The sequence below is a fragment of the Drosophila takahashii genome, chromosome 3R (assembly GCF_030179915.1).
Source record: "Drosophila takahashii strain IR98-3 E-12201 chromosome 3R, DtakHiC1v2, whole genome shotgun sequence".
NCBI lineage: Eukaryota > Metazoa > Arthropoda > Insecta > Diptera > Drosophilidae > Drosophila > Drosophila takahashii.
The window spans coordinates 10,460,298-10,476,468 of record NC_091681.1 but is presented as its reverse complement, the minus strand read 5'-3'; the positions used below and the strand labels follow the sequence as shown (position 1 = coordinate 10,476,468).

General features: G+C 35.6%; 1 protein-coding gene across 2 annotated transcripts in view; it reads right to left on the bottom strand.

Annotated features, from left to right (window-relative positions):
• gpp (DOT1 like histone lysine methyltransferase grappa) overlaps positions 1 to 15,924 on the bottom strand; it is a 51,400-nt gene extending 35,476 nt beyond the window's left edge. For both annotated transcript variants that reach the window (XR_011418956.1, XM_017141989.3), the window contains exons 1-2: positions 15,685 to 15,924; positions 14,987 to 15,301 (exon numbers count right to left, since the gene is read on the bottom strand). The gene's annotated coding sequence lies outside the window, so the exon portion shown is untranslated. The remainder of the gene's footprint in view (positions 1 to 14,986; positions 15,302 to 15,684) is intronic.
• Positions 15,925 to 16,171: the final 247 nt, after the last annotated feature.

Here is a 16,171-nt window from a genome sequence, read left to right as displayed (position 1 = left end):
GCAACAAAATTTTTTCTTTCGCGAATCATTTACGGATAAATAACGGCAAATTCCCATTAAAAAAGATTTTGGAAATTTTGCACTTTAGTGGGGGTGTTCTGCTAAGTTGATATCAACTTAGCAGAACATCTCATAATTTTAAAAATAATTGAGCGGCAAATTTTTTTCTTTCACGAATAATTTACGGATAAATAACGGCAAATTGTCGATAGAAAAAAATTTGCCTTTTCAAAAGTTGCATTGCTAACTTTATGCACATCGCTGGCTCAATTAAATTTTTAAAATAAATTAAACTATTGTTTTTGTTGTTTGACTTCCTTTTTTTAATTTTAGTAATTAAACTTTTCTCTAAACTTATGTTTATGAATAAAATATCTGTCCCTTAAAATAATAATAAATAAAGAAATAAATAATAATGAATGGCAAACAAAGTATTCGAGTATTTCGAGAAAAGAAAAGCGTTTTTGAAAGTGTGAAGAAATTACTCTTGATTTTGATAATGTAGACAAGGGAGTAGGGGGATTACAGGTTAGCAATTAAAAACAAAAACAAATTAAAGTATATCCCATTTTAAAGATGTCGGAAATGTATCGAAGTTTTATATATTTGCAGAAAGAGTGTTTCTTTCGGGTGTGTCAAAGAAATCACTTCAATTCAAGTGACAATTATTCTGATTTAAACTATAAATGTTTAAATCTCACAGAAATATTAGCCTTCGAAATATTTTTACAATCACAAATATCACTAATTTATTAATTGGTATTAAGAAAATGAATTTAAAATTCGAGTGCAGCTAGTTAACTTTTAAATTGCACATTTAAGTACTCTTGACTAGCATTGAAAATTCGCTCTTGTTCCGCTTTAACTATTTCATTTCCCAATTGATTGCCTCACTTTAACACACAATACGTATAAATTAAGTTGGCTGGTCAGAACACACACAAAATGCACCTGCATACCACACATCGACATAAGTATGTATGTATATATATATATATATAAATCAAAATAAAACTAGCAAAGCATTTGAAAATTCATTGCAAAAGCCATTTAAACTGGACCTCGGACAACATTTTGCATTCGGCAAGAGAAAGAGAGAGAGAGAGTGAGAGCGAGAGGGAAGGAAACGAGGGCGTTGGTCACTTAAACGGAAAAGCTGAAAACTTAAATGCACCAAAAATGGTCGATAAACGCCACGAATTTAAATGCTGCAAAATATTTGCCGGCAAAAGATTAAAGCGCACGCATACACACCCGCATCCTGTAAATGTGTGTGTGTCTGTGTATCGGGTTGAATAAAGCAATTTCAGTGAGTGGCTGGGTGGGTTAGTGGGTGGTTGGGCTGCGGGTGGTTCGTCGCTCGTGTGGGGTTAAATGCCATAAATAACGAAACAGGCGGCAGTCAGCACATAAAATACAAGCCAGGCACATAATATACAAAACAGAGAGGGAGAGAAGGGGGGAGGGAGACTGAGAGAAAGGAATAAAAGGGAGAGAGAAAGAGCCAGAGCCGGCCGGGGAATACACAAACACACTCACAAAAAAGCTTAGCTTCTGTGCGCGCCGTTTTTGGGTGTGAGCGAGAGCCATAAAATAAGAGTAACAGAGATAGGCAGTGAGATGTATGGCAAATCTAGCTATCTTATGGTTAAATCTGTCCTTTTTTTATTGATTACATCGTGGATATTTTTGGCTAATTTTAAAGTTTTCACGGCAATTAAATTGTATTGATAGTGATATGAAATAAATGTTTCACATATCACATATCATAAGTAAATCAGTTAATATTTATTCTAAAAAGACTTGTCTTTCATATTAAATAGTTTAATAGAAATGATTTAATAAAAATGTGTTAGAAAAATGTAACCTTTTTTTATTTAAATAGATCGATGTTTTTATGTATTAGTTTTGAATAGCCTTTTTCAAATGAGCTCGCAAAAAAAAATCTCCCACGCAAGCACTGGACCTCAAAGTTGAAAAAAGTATGTTTTTGGACAACTTTGAATACATTTTACAGGCAAACGAAAGAAGATATATTCTTATTTCTATGCTGTGAAAGCTTTTAAAAATGTATGCAGTTTATAGCATAAATAAAGTATGCATGTCTCATAAAAAACAATAAAAAATTAAATAAAAAATGTCTTTTAACTAGAAATTGTATTAAAATATTGTAATCTACATTTTTTGACACAATAAATAAATGTGTTTAGGTTTAATGGAATCTTATAGCTACGATTTACTTGGTAATACACAATGGGCAGCACTAGTTTTCGACTGGTGCTGACGTCGCTGCCAGCAGCCGAAAAAGGCCAAAAGGGCGGGGGCGGGGCGAGCGAAAATCGATAAAATCAAGGGCAGACAATGCTGATGCCGCTGCCGACGTCGCTGCTTTTGAAGGCAGCGCACGTGAGGCTGCTGCTTTTTCTTCTTCTGCCTCCAGTGGGTGGTGGTTGGGTTGGGTTTTGGTTCTGCTGGCTGCGGTAGAAGCAGCGACAGCAACCCGCAAGGCAGCATTATTGTGAAAGTTTCCGACTGCGCGAATGTGTGTGTTTGAGTTTGTTTGTGTGTGAGCGAAGGCAGTAAAACGAAATGAGAAAGCATGAAAAATAATCATTTTGCGGAGTTACTCCCACAACGATCCCACCTTCATACCCCTCGTCGCCACCTCCCTTAAATCCCTAAGAAACTTTTTTTTTGGGCGGTGCCTGGCAAAATATTTCAAATTGCAGAACAGCAGCTGAAAAAGTAGAGTCCTTAGGGGTTGTGGGGCTGTTCCTTATACAACTGGGGACAGGATCCTAGATTTGGACCCTCTATACCATTCTTCTTAAGTATTATTATTATTATTACTAAAATATTATTACCGTTTATATTATTAGTACTTTATGTTTTATATTCATATAAAAAAATATTTATCATTCTTTATTCTGACTGAATCAAACCCGATTTAAAATTGGTGTTTTTTGAATATTAAAGTGCGCAAAACAATTTCATGTTAGGTTTTAAAAATTTAATACCAAAATGTGGATTAATTGAAGCGATATGGTATTTTCAACGATCCAGTAATGTGCATGTTTTGATTCATTCAAGTTCTATTACTTTGGCCAAAACTGTACAATAAGGAGGTGCTCACTCTCCATTTCGCGTTCTCTGTCTCTGTCTTAGTGCTGCCTTTTGGGCGCTGTCAGCGGCAGAAAGGACGAAGATGCCAAAAGGACGAAGATGGCTGAAAAGGAGCAGCTGGAGGAGCAAGAAGAAGCGGCTTCTGTTTCGCCTGCTTATATTTTCGGCCCGCAAAACTTTTTTGGGAGCGGATAAGAGGGTGTTGTGGGTGCGGCTGTCCTGGCAGAATATTGTTTTTGTTATAAGAAGGCGCGCCATCAAATTTAATGTGTGGACTAATAGAAAATGGCGTCTGCATTTAAATTTCCCCCAAAGCTTTTGGCAAGGACGTCAGGCGCGTTCTCTTCATTCCTTTTTCTTTTCTTTGTTTAATGTGACTTTTTCGCTGTATTTGTATTAAATTAATGTGAAATTGTGAAATCTATGGATGGTGGTGGTGTCTTGGGAATTGTCTTTCAGTTCGCCCTTTTGTTATTGGTAATATGATACTCTTCGGAGGAGGGGAATGGGTGTGGCCAATTTTCTTTCTTCATTCTGAGTTTTCTGGCTTTTTATTCTGTTTTGCCCCTTAAATTTTGGTGCCTAAGCTTTAAACGGTTTTATCTTTAATTTACCTTTAATTGAAAGAACAAGCAAAATTAATAAATATTGATTTCGGTTCTATGAATTAAATACTCATCTTATCCATCTTTATATACAATAAGACAAGATTTTATTTTCATTTATTAAAAGATTAAACATAAGTATCCACTCCTGCTGTTTAATGGCCCATTAGGGTTCTGCCTAGAATCTTACTTGTATTTCAGTTTGTTATCTCAAAACCCTTAAAGCTAGGATTGTCGAAAAGTTTCGGCCATTTTACTTTGGTCTTAAATTATCTAAACTGACAGGAGATTAAAGAAGCTGAAAATACAATTAATTTTCAAAACTGTTGTTAACCTCTCCGCAAACCTAATTAGCCATAATAGCAACAATGAGCTGTAATTAAATTAAAAATCAAGATTCCCTAAAGTTAAAGAAATTTAAATTTAGGAAAACATTTTTCCTGAAGAATGGGAAGCCTTTCGCAATCCATCTTCATATTCAATGAATTAAATTATCGGCATCAAAGTAAACCAGAATAAGATGGCTTATACGAAAAGCCTTTGGAGCTTCAAGCTGGTGCACACAAAAAAATATTTTGACAATAATGATATCACATGTAAAATTTAAAGGTAGGTCTAAAAAAAAGTTTTACAATTAGTAGGTTAAGTCGTTGAATATGAATACACTTAAAATTTCACTTAAAAGTCTTGTGTTTAATTAAAGTCTTAAATTTAATGCTGAAAATCTTAAATGCTCCTCAAATCTGTGATTTTTCTCTGTGTGCGAAGTGTGGCAACAACGCAGCGTCAAGAATGCCAAAGTAAAAATGGGCGCAAAAACTAGTTACACAAACACAAACGCACCGCTACAGCTGCAGACAAGATGCCAGCCCACCCAACCGCCACCCACTGACCTGGCACGTTTCCCTCACCCCTAGCCACCAACCCCCTTTGCCCCCCACAGCAGACAGTGCCACCCCATTCCACCCAAAAGTTGAGCTTGGGGCGTTGTTGCCGCATTATTTTTATCAAAAATGTTATCAAAATGTGCGTTGCCAGCTGCGGCTTAAGGAGGGGTAAAGGGGGGTTGAGTAGGGGAAAAGGGATTTTCCGAGCAGCGGGTGGGGGGGTTGAGAAAAGTGTGCTGAGCTTTTCACTGTGTGAATGAGGTCGAACGGTGGGTGGGGAGTGGGTGGTTTTTTTTGCTGGCTTAGATGGCACAAGAAAAAGTTGAAAATGAAAATAATGACAGCGTTGACTGGGAGGGAGGTGGGGAAGTAGGGGAAAAGAGGGGTACCGAATAGGGTGGGAAGGGGGAGAAAGAAAAGTAGGGGGTGGTAAAAGTGTGGGCGGCATTTGAGTGGGCGTTTTGGAGGGTGGCAAAGTAGGTGGTGTGTTGGATTTCCAGCTTTTGTTCGTTGCTTTTTGTTTTGTTTTGTCTACGAGAAAAAGTTGCAGTTAGTTGTGTGTGTGTGAGTTGGCTGTGGAATTTTGCGCATGTACAGCGAACACAAAATACATAAGTTATGTGTATATATGGGTATATATACACAACGCAACGTAAATTGTTATCGATTTTCCCTGTTGCCATGTAAGAGGATGGCGGCCCTAGGGAGCTGAGGGGGGATCTGGGAATATAGATGAGGTACAGTGTACATGTGTGTGCCTTGTTTATGTTTATGGCATTTTAGCATAACGGCAGTGGCTAAGTAAGTCCATCTATCTATCTAGCTAGCCGAGAATGCCACAGCATCTCAAAGATACACAGTTGCGTTTAAAATAATAGCGATTTTATGAAATCGATAGAATTTCAAATTAAATTGAAACTTTTTACAAGTAATTTAGTAAAAAGGGTTTACAAATTGTACTTTTCTGTTGAATGCTTACAATAAATTATTCATTTTAAAGTCTTGTAAAAGCATTATTTAATTAGCACACATTTTCATATTATTATTTTATAATTACTCACAAGCGATATACAATTTTTAAAAAATATCTTCGATATTTACGCCCATTATTGTCTGCGTTTTTTTATTGAAGAAGTAAGAAGTCGTTATATTAGTCGTTATATTGTTTACAAGTCAAGTGCTATTGTGTTGACCACAACTATAACTTAGTTTTTTACTGTTGCACGCCCCGATGAGTACAATAACCGAGTTAAAAGCAGAGAAGACAGTATCCGTGTATCTGCCAGAAACTTTTACCTATCTTGACTTCTCATCATAGCCACATAGCCGTGAATGAAAGAAGTAATGCTATTTTATGCCACGGCTAGAAAAGGGCAAAGTTTTTCTAAGGATTCCCTGTCTATCCACTTTTGTTTTATATCAACGTTTCCACTAAGTAAGGTTGTTTTCTTTGCGTATTTATTCGCTGACATCTTGTGTATTTATGGCATTGCCAAATGAATCTGCCAAACCTACCGAAAATGTAATTTGTCAAGTTCTGATGACATGATTAGGCGACTTGCGGAGCGTTTGATTAGATAAACTTTAAGGTATTGCTTTAATTTAGTTTAGAAATGTATGAGTCTGAGATTTAATTCGATTTAAATAAAAACAATGTTAGTAACACTCTACTAAAACTATTGCCAATTAATATTAAAAAATGCCACAAAATGCTTTATTCCTTGCTCAATTTCTGTTCTCCTATAAACATTCTCATTCAAACAAACCAAACCCAAAAGGAGAATAGGCAACAGCCTGTTTTGACAAGGAGTCAAATGCCAAAACCCTTGATAAATCAGTCAATCACGCCATTTGATCAAAGATTACGGCTCCAAAATGGAAAGCCTAGAGACCCTAATTTCTCAGCCTTTCTTCCAAGGAAAAGGAAAAGCTAAGGAAATACGAGTATATACATTTTGCACTACGTTTTTCCTGGCTCACGTGCGTGATTTCATCAAGCAAAAATGTCAGAACAGTATGAAGTAACAAAAATAGAAAGCCAAAATTTCAAAGTTCCCAAAAAAAATGTTTTCTTTGATAAAGTGACTTTATATATACTCTAAGAACAATAATTTAATGTTAAAACATAATAATATTTTTTTAGTAAATAGATATTGTTGATAGTTTCTTCCCTACAAGCCTGATTTTTGTTATTTTAAAACTTAACATATAAAATTACTTCCAAATTTAAATAAACTTTCTATAAAATAAAAAAAAAGTTATACAACTCTCAGAATTTGTATTGAAAAATATTTTAAATCCAAAAATTTTAAATTTGTGACCAGTTTATGATCAAAATGTATATTCAATCCCAAAAACCCTTAAAATAGGGTAAAAGAAACCTTTTTTGGCAGACAACAGCAAATGCTATTTTATTAGTTTCCCTAGCTCCCGCTTTGCCGCCTTTTTTGCGACTCTGGAAGGGTCTATCGGACCGGGACTTAAATTGTATTTTATTTTTTCGCTTTATACAAGACTTTATTCAATCTGGCAGGCGACGCCAGTTTGTCTTGGCTTCGCTTTCAAACACATGTTTTGCTGTTTTGGCTTTTCTTTGGCAGCAGCTGCCACAGTGAAAAATCAGGCAGCAGGAAAATCTAGAGCAAAACAACAACAACAGAAAACGAAAAGCTGTTTGCATCCTGGAAAAGCAAAAGGTGTGGCCAAGGAAGTTGGGCAGAGGAAAAAAAGAATTAAGCAAACATTTATCGATTTATGTGCCACAGAGAGCTCAGAGAAGCTGGGTCGGGTAAAATTAAAAATTCGAATTTTGAATATGGGAATCGTTTGTCCACCGTTTGTCCACGTTTGACCACCTTTTAGTTTTTTTTGTCCACGTCCAGTTTCGAAAATATGGGATTTCAAAAATTTTCGAAAATCAAAAATTTGAAATTTTTGAATTTTTTTGCATGGAATCGTTTGTCCACCGTTTGTCCACGATTGACCACCCTTTAGAATTTTGAAAAAGTCAAAACTTTGGAAGATATACGACTTTTAAGTTTTCACTGAATTTCAAAAAAATTAAAAGTTCAATTTTTCAATATTTTTTTGCTTGGAATCGTTTGTCCACCGTTTGTCCACGATTGACCACCCTTTAGAAATTTGAAAAAGTCAAAACTTTGGAAGATATACGACTTTTTCATTTTTACTGAATTTCGAAAAAATTAAAAGTTGAATTTTTCAAAATTTTTTGCTTGGAATCGTTTGTCCACCGTTTGTCCACGATTGACCACCCTTTAGAAATTTGAAAAAGTCAAAACTTTGGAAGATATACGACTTTTTCGTTTTCACTGAATTTCAAAAAAATTAAAAGTTCAATTTTTCAAAATTTTTTTCATGGAATCGTTTGTCCACCGTTTGTCCACGATTGACCACCCTTTAGAAATTTGAAAAAGTCAAAACTTTGGAAGATATACGACTTTTTCGTTTTCACTGAATTTCAAAAAAATTAAAAGTTCAATTTTTCAAAATTCTAAAGGGTGGTCAATCGTGGACAAACGGTGGACAAACGATTCCATGCAAAAAAATATTGAAAAATTCAAATTTTAATTTTTTCGAAATTCAGTAAAAACGAAAAAGTCGTATATCTTCCAAAGTTTTAACTTTTTCAAAATTCTAAAGGGTGGTCAATCGTGGACAAACGGTGGACAAACGATTCCATGAAAAAAATTTTGAAAATTCAACTTTTAATTTTTTCGAAATTCAGTGAAAACGAAAAAGTCGTATATCTTCCAAAGTTTTGACTTTTTCAAAATTCTAAAGGGTGGTCAATCGTGGACAAACGGTGGACAAACGATTCCATGAAAAAAATTTTGAAAAATTCAACTTTTAATTTTTTTGAAATTCAGTGAAAACTTAAAAGTCGTATATCTTCCAAAGTTTTGACTTTTTCAAAATTCTAAAGGGTGGTCAATCGTGGACAAACGGTGGACAAACGATTCCATGCAAAAAAATTCAAAAATTTCAAATTTTTGATTTTCGAAAATTTTCGAAATCCCATATTTTCGAAACTGGACGTAAACAAAAAAAACTAAAAGGTGGTCAAACGTGGACAAACGGTGGACAAACGATTCCCATATTCAAAATTCGAAATTTTAATTTTACCCGACCCAGCTTCTCTGAGCTGCCACAGAGAACTTAAAGCTTAAACTGGAACAGCACGAAAAACGCGCGCGTCATGCGTGCTGGAAAAACAGCGACCAAAAATTGCCAACGACCAAGGGGGGTATAGAGTACTTGTACTTGTATATTTGTGTGTCCCTGGTTGATTCGATTTTAAGCGAATCCCATTAAGCGGCGAATCAGCACGAAAAATTGGAAAAGGGACTGAAGAGGCCGAAGAACGACCTCAATTTATAGCATTGATTGGAGCTGATTCGATGAATGAATATACATATACATATGTACGTATAAACATATTAAAGGCCACGTAATACCGAAGAAATTATATTACCATTGTTGCCAAGAACATTCGAAGAGCCCTCCAAAAGCCTCAGCCCACATCATCTCTCTGAAAAAATCCCACTCACATACACTCAAAACCCACTTCAAAAGAGAGTGAAAATGCATTAGGCATTAGGCACACACAGAAACTGAAAACTGGCAACAGCGCATGTTGAGGTCTTGAAGTGGAACCAAATCTTTATTATTGGATCCAAAAAGTAAGAATAAAGAGTTTTTCCTGGCACGTCTCGGCTGCAGATTAAAAAATCCTATAAACAATAGCTATGGTAACTTACAAAATATTTTGTAAACTGTAAAATTGTAAGTATCAAACTAAATTTTAAATATATCGGGGTGCCCCGACTATCAGATACCCGTTACTCAGCTTAACGGAGTGCGAGAGATATGGAGATATACAACTTTGATCGCACATAACTTTTTAACAAATAGTCCGACTTGAAAAATTTCTACATTTCGAACACAACAAAATTGCATTTATACTTCTCCAAAATTTTTAAAAAGACATTTCTTTAAATCGTTTGTAGGCGATTGTAGGCGTTAGAGGGGGCGTTGCCCTCGGCTGAATCAAACTTGCGCTGCGTAGGAAGCCAAAGCATATGTGTGGGTAATCCCAACTTTCAAGCTTTTGTAGTTTACGAGATCTCAGCGTTCATACGGACAGACAGACGGACATGGCTAGATCGACTCGGCTAGTGACCCTGATCAAGGATATATACTTCGGAAATGCTTTTACACTACGAGTATAAACGAAGTTTATATACCCTTACAGATAAATCCTATTAATTTTCAAATCGCAAAAATTATAAACTTCCTATTACACAGCTACACAGCCAAAAATTTCCACGCACCATTTATAATTTTCCATGATAATTGGGTGCTCCTGAGTAAAAGTCCCATAAAAACTTATGTCCCATTATTTACAGGTTCCGCGGTATAACTAAGAATACAAAAAACCGATGTTCGCCGACATTTCGAATTATGTGGCCTATATAATTGGACTAACGTTTATTATTTTCGCTGAAATCTAATCTTAATACATCACGGCATTCCTAAAAAATGGACCGCATTGTCAACCATTGTCCATCTCTTTGGATTTCGACGCCAAAGTTTAAAATCCCAAAATTTTCAAGTTTTCTCTGATGAAAAAAGAAATCTGAGAATTAAATCTTAAATGGAACTAATTTTAACTATTCCTTGATACTATTGTTCATTGTATGCTTTAATTTCGGTTTAAAGCGTTTTCATGAGGACATTTTATTGGATTTATTAAACGAATAAAACCGCTTTTTTGATTTTATTATCTACCTCTAAATGCTGTCAAATATTAAATAAGTCAAGGCACCCTATAGAATGCGAGTAAACATGTATGTTCTAGAGGTTGCTATTTTACCGAGCTACTTTACAGTCAAAAAAATCAAAGAAATGCTTACTGAATAATTTCGTTATCATGATCACTTTTGGTCACTTGTTCTGCTGTTGCTTAAACCAAATGTGACCATTTCAAAACACTCACTGAACTTAAACTATTTTCCTTTCTGTGCTATTTTTGTGACCAAAAACCAACTCTCTGTATCTAATGTCCCATACAAACTTGCATATCCAGCGTATCTCAGCAATAAAAATAAAAATAAAATATAAAGCTGCACAAAACAACAGAAAAAGAGAGGCAAAGGAAAACCAATAAAGGCAACAAACATTGCCGGCCAACAACTCTACGTAAACTTCATTTACTGTCTGGCTGTGGACCCCAATTCCTTCACCCCCTTTGGCACCTCTTTGCCCCCTATTCCACCGCCCATACCACCATTTATTGAAAGGCCTGCACGCAGTGTGTTTTTTATTTTGTTTTTCTCTTTTTTCTAGCTTCAACACAAAATTACTTTTTGTGGCTTGACTGGTGAGGTCTCTCCGTCTCCACCATCTCGCTTTTCTGTCTTTATCCCACTCTCATTCTCTCTGCTCTACTCCCTCTCACTATCTATGTACAACTGTGGTCAATATTATAGTGATCACTTGAATATATTAATAGCTTAGATGTGTTTCGAATATAATTAGTTTTCTAATCATCAACAATAAATAGTTTAAGTATTTAGGTTTAAAAATACATTTTTCAGCTTTTATATTTTTTTACTCATTATATTTTTATATTGATTCGAATGTGTGTACCATTATATTGTCCTGAACTGTAGCTTTTCGCTTATCTTGCATGCTCTTTCTGTTTGTTATTGTGTGTTATAGCCTTTATTTAGTTTTTTGTTTTTCTTTTTTTAATAAACGCTTGAGTTCATTCAACTGTCAAAAAACACTATACACACACGTGGAAAGGGGCAAAGATAGACAAATAAAAAGAGAATAAAAAGAGGCAATAAACAAGATCGAAGCTCACGTCGTGCATACAAGAGATGTAAAATAAAAAAAAGTTTAAACCTCTTCTTTCACGTGAAACATTTAAAATATATATTTATTCTTCATTCCCGATTTTCTATACTTATACATATGTTTGTATCTTTCCCGATTTCCCGGCAGCTGCGATCGAACTTTTCGTTCTAAATTTAAGTTTAAATTCTAAACAGTCAACAACATTTTACAGCAGGCCATTTACCGCACTCCCTCCCACAGAACCTCCCTATTTTTATACCCTTGCAGAGGGTATTATGATTTCAGTCAGAAGTTTGCAACGCAGTGAAGGAGACGTTTCCGACCCCATAAAGTATATATATTCTTGATCAGCATCACTAGACGAGTCGATCTAGCCATGTCCGTCTGTCCGTCTGTCCGTCTGTCCGTCCGTCTGTCCGTCTGTCCGTCCGTTTCTACGCAAACTAGTCTCTCAGTTTTAAAGCTATCGGGATGAAACTTTCGTAAAAGTCGTATTTCTATTGCAGGTAGTATATATGTCGGAACCAAACGGATCGGACAACTATATCTTATAGCTCGCATAGGAAGGATAAAAAAAAAAACGTAAAAAAATTCTAGCTCCGGTGTTTTTTTAAATTTTACCTTCTACTCTTGGGAACATTTTTTTTTATATATTTCTGAATTTCGGTTTTTTTGTTTTTTAAATCGGATCACTATATCATATAGCTGCCATAGGAACGGTCGAAAAATTAAATGGAAATTAATGGGAAAAAAATTATATCTTTGTTGGTTTTTATTACAGTTTCTTCTACTCTGGAATATGACTATTTAGAGATATTTCCGAATTTCGATTTTAATTTTTAAAAGATCGAACTACTATATCATATAGCTGTGATAGAAACGATCGAAAAATTAATGTGAAATAATAAGAAATTTAACATTTTTGCGATTTGTAAATTAATAGAATGATCTGCAAGGGTATATAAGCTTCGGCTTGCCGAAGCTAGCTTCCTTTCTTGTTATAAACGAATTCCCTCTGCACTCGCATTCTGTAAAAGTTTTTCCTTGTTCTTTTCCGAATTTATTTATCTATTTTGGTTTCAGTAGCCGTGTGTGTGTGTTTGTTGTATTTATGGCATTGTTTCGCTTTCGAGTTTCCGCCATGAAAGTGCAGACCTCCAAAATGCAACTATTTCTGTCCCACATAGATACACAAGCAATTCGCAAGTGTGTGAGTGGATGCAATAACAGAGGCAGTCGAAATTGTTCATGGGATAATTCCAAATACCTATTTATAATCTAGCAAGGTAAAAAGTAAGATTCGTTTGAAGGGGCCTTTTGGAGTGAATTGTACTAAATGGAAAGGGAAACCAAAGACACAAAACTCACATCTGTAAGTATCTACGGTGTATCTGAAAGATTATATGAAAACTATTTTTGTCAATTATTTGATTATTTCACATTTGTTATATTCCAGAACAAACCAATTTTAACATTTTGCAATAACCAATTGTTATACATTCAAACATTTTATTGTTAATGATAATATTAACAACCAGATCATTAATTTTTCTTCCTACGAGTGTAAAAACAGCGCCAAAATGGAACGCTGTAATCTGTGGAAGAAGCAGACTCAACCAGGAAGAGAAGCGGAAGACAAGAGAAGAGCAGGGAGACAAGAAAAGCACCCAAACAGAAAAAAAACGTTACTAATACAAATAAAAATTTCGTTGGCAGACTGACAACGGTATCTCTTTTTTACATAAACACATCAGTACATATGTATGCACATGCATATGCAGGCATCAAAAGCTAGCAGAAAGAAGAAGAGGAAGAAGCGGGCTAGAAAAAGAAGAAGGAGCAGTGGGCGGAAAGCAGAGCGGGAGGGGAGCGGAGTGCAATGGCAACAACAAAATAAAACAACAGCAAACTCAAGGAGGTAAAGTGGGAAACAAAAAAGCTCAGTTGTCTTGCTTGTGTGTATCCAATGCAACAGAAAAACAACAATCCACGTACAGTAAATGTTTGATAGAGTGAACACAATAGAGTTTGCTTTTGGTTTAGTTAAATCTGGAGCACTTTTATTTACCTAATTTTTAAATTGAAAATTAAAATACATAAACCAATATAAAAAATTTTAAAAAAAATTTTGTTTTAGATGAGGATTTTTTTTGATAATCAAGCCTACTTTGTACAAATAAATCAATATTTGTTATTCATCGTAATCTGCATCTGTGTATGAGACAAGATTGAAGACCGAAAACAAAGGACAAACGAATCTGTTGCAACAACTTTTAATTGACAGAAAACTTGAGGTCAGGATAAATGGCTAAAAGGACAAAGCCGCAGTGGAAAAGTGAGACGCATGTTTCCAGGCATCTTGCCCCTCAATTTACGAATGCACATACATACATATTGTATTGCCAGTTTAACTAGTTGGCCATAATTGGTTTTCGGCTTTCGGGTCTTTTGTCTGTAATCAACAAGAAAAATGCCTATCCAATCCAAGTTAGATAGGCATTTTTTTTTATTTTGGTTTTTAGTTGTTCCTTTAATTGGATTTCATAGACTGAGCCTAACGCAAACATAACTTTTAATAGCCAAATTCAACAACAAGAAGTCACATGAAAATGGGCATACCCGCATCCAAATTCGAATGGCAGTAAATAAATGCATTTAATATCATCAGAGACGTCTACACACGCTTATCAAAATATCACATAAATTAACAAATGTTGTTTTTCGACAAACAGCTATAAAAAAAAGAATGGTTTGCTTCAGAACACAATTTTCTTAAAAATTTTAACTTATGTGCTTTGCATTTTGGCGCCATGAGTCCTCAAACACGCCATAAAAGGATTCGAATGGTAAAAACAACTTCTGGGCACATATTTCCTAATATTAGCATATGATTGACCCTGATCTTGACATTAAAATATTATTTTTCGCAGTGTTATGGGTATTGCCATTTTACATTTTTTTAAATAACAGTTTTTAGTTAAAATTAAGTTATTAAAAGCATGTAAGAATACAAATTTAACTTTAGACAGCTGTGCCCTAGAGAGAGAAAACCAGACTTGAAGTTAAATATGCTAAGTGTGCGATCAGTAAGGATCGGCACTGTATGTAGAGCAAATAAAATATTTAATATTCGCGCCCTTTAAATTGAAAAACCTTATATGAGACTGTTGTTTACTGTTGTTGTGAGAACGCCCACTGTCTTCCCACTGTCAATTCAATTATAATTAACTGCCCCAGATTCCGAGGTATCCGGCACATGAGAAACCGATACTTAAATACGTTTTGCTTTTCCCCAAGGTCTGTATTACACTTCCGCTCTTATCAGAGAAGCGAATAGGAAAAACCAACCAGCGAACACACTTTCTTGCCTCTGCGCAAGCTTAGATTGCAGTTTCCTGAAGAAAAATTAAAGCATTTCATTTCTGCACTGATTTTTCCTGGCTGTAATTCTTTAGTTCTTGTTTCTTTTCGGTTTATAAGATTACTCACATTTCGCGCACTCAGCGCTATGCTTCTTCTTCTTCTCTCCTTCTCTTTCCTCGTGCTTTGTCAATTTCAATTGATAAGCCGTTAGCCGACGCCTCTCTCTCTCTCACCGCTCTCTTGAAAGTTCTTGGTTTTTATTTTATTCCATTCGTTGTTGTTGTTGTGGATTTTGGTTGTTTGGTGATGGTGGCATTCCGGTTAAGAAAATGCAGAGAAGAGGAAGACGGGGACGTTTGAAACCGCAGTTCACTGAGTAAGCAATATAATTAAGCTTTCTCGTATTTTGCATTTACTAAATATTATTTTCGTTGTCAAGCGCTGCAAGAAATATGGAAATTTATGATTACTTTTTACACTTTTCGATGATTTGCTTCCTCTTATTCTTTATTTTTCATATACATTTGTATGCACACTAACACACGCGCGAAAAAACTCGCGGCGGCTGCTGCTGCTGCTTCTTCCTCTTCTTCAAGCAGCAGCCTCTTTTTTCTTCGTCGCTTTCGCTCTGCTCTTCGCTTCGTATATTTCATACAATTTTCTTTGTTGCAATTTAGGCATTTGTTTTAGCACACATGCACACTAAACACAGGCACGTACACACAGAAGCATTCGCAGCGAATTATTTTTTGCTGCTCTTTCTCTTTCACGCCGCACTGATTTGCCGCCTCGCTCTGGCACACACGCACAGACCAGCTACTCACGTAATTCAGCTAACTTTTCGTATTCTCCTTTGCGGTTAAATCGCACAATTGCCTTACTCCGATATGCCGCGAGAACAAGCACGAGTGTATTGTATAAGTATAATTAAGAATTTTTTCTCCGATTTGCTGCGACCCCAAATGTTTCAGTACACACAGACACCACACACACACGCGCGCGACGAAGAGGACGGCGCAACGACACGTCCGTTATGTTCCAGCGAAAGAGAGAGACAAAAACATAAAATAAAGATGACAATAAGGGAAACGGAAAATCCCTAACGGGTGGCACGAAATCACCTAACGCCTGCCTAATATCGAATATTCGATTGATCATTGGAAAAATTAGAGGTGGAGTAACGAAGATGTCATCGGTGTTTAAAAATATCGATAGCATCTGTTTCTTTAAATTTTATTTGTTTATTTAAAAAATGGAAGCCAATGGCCGCGTGCAGCAGAACAACATGATCACTGAAAAAATATATTTTTC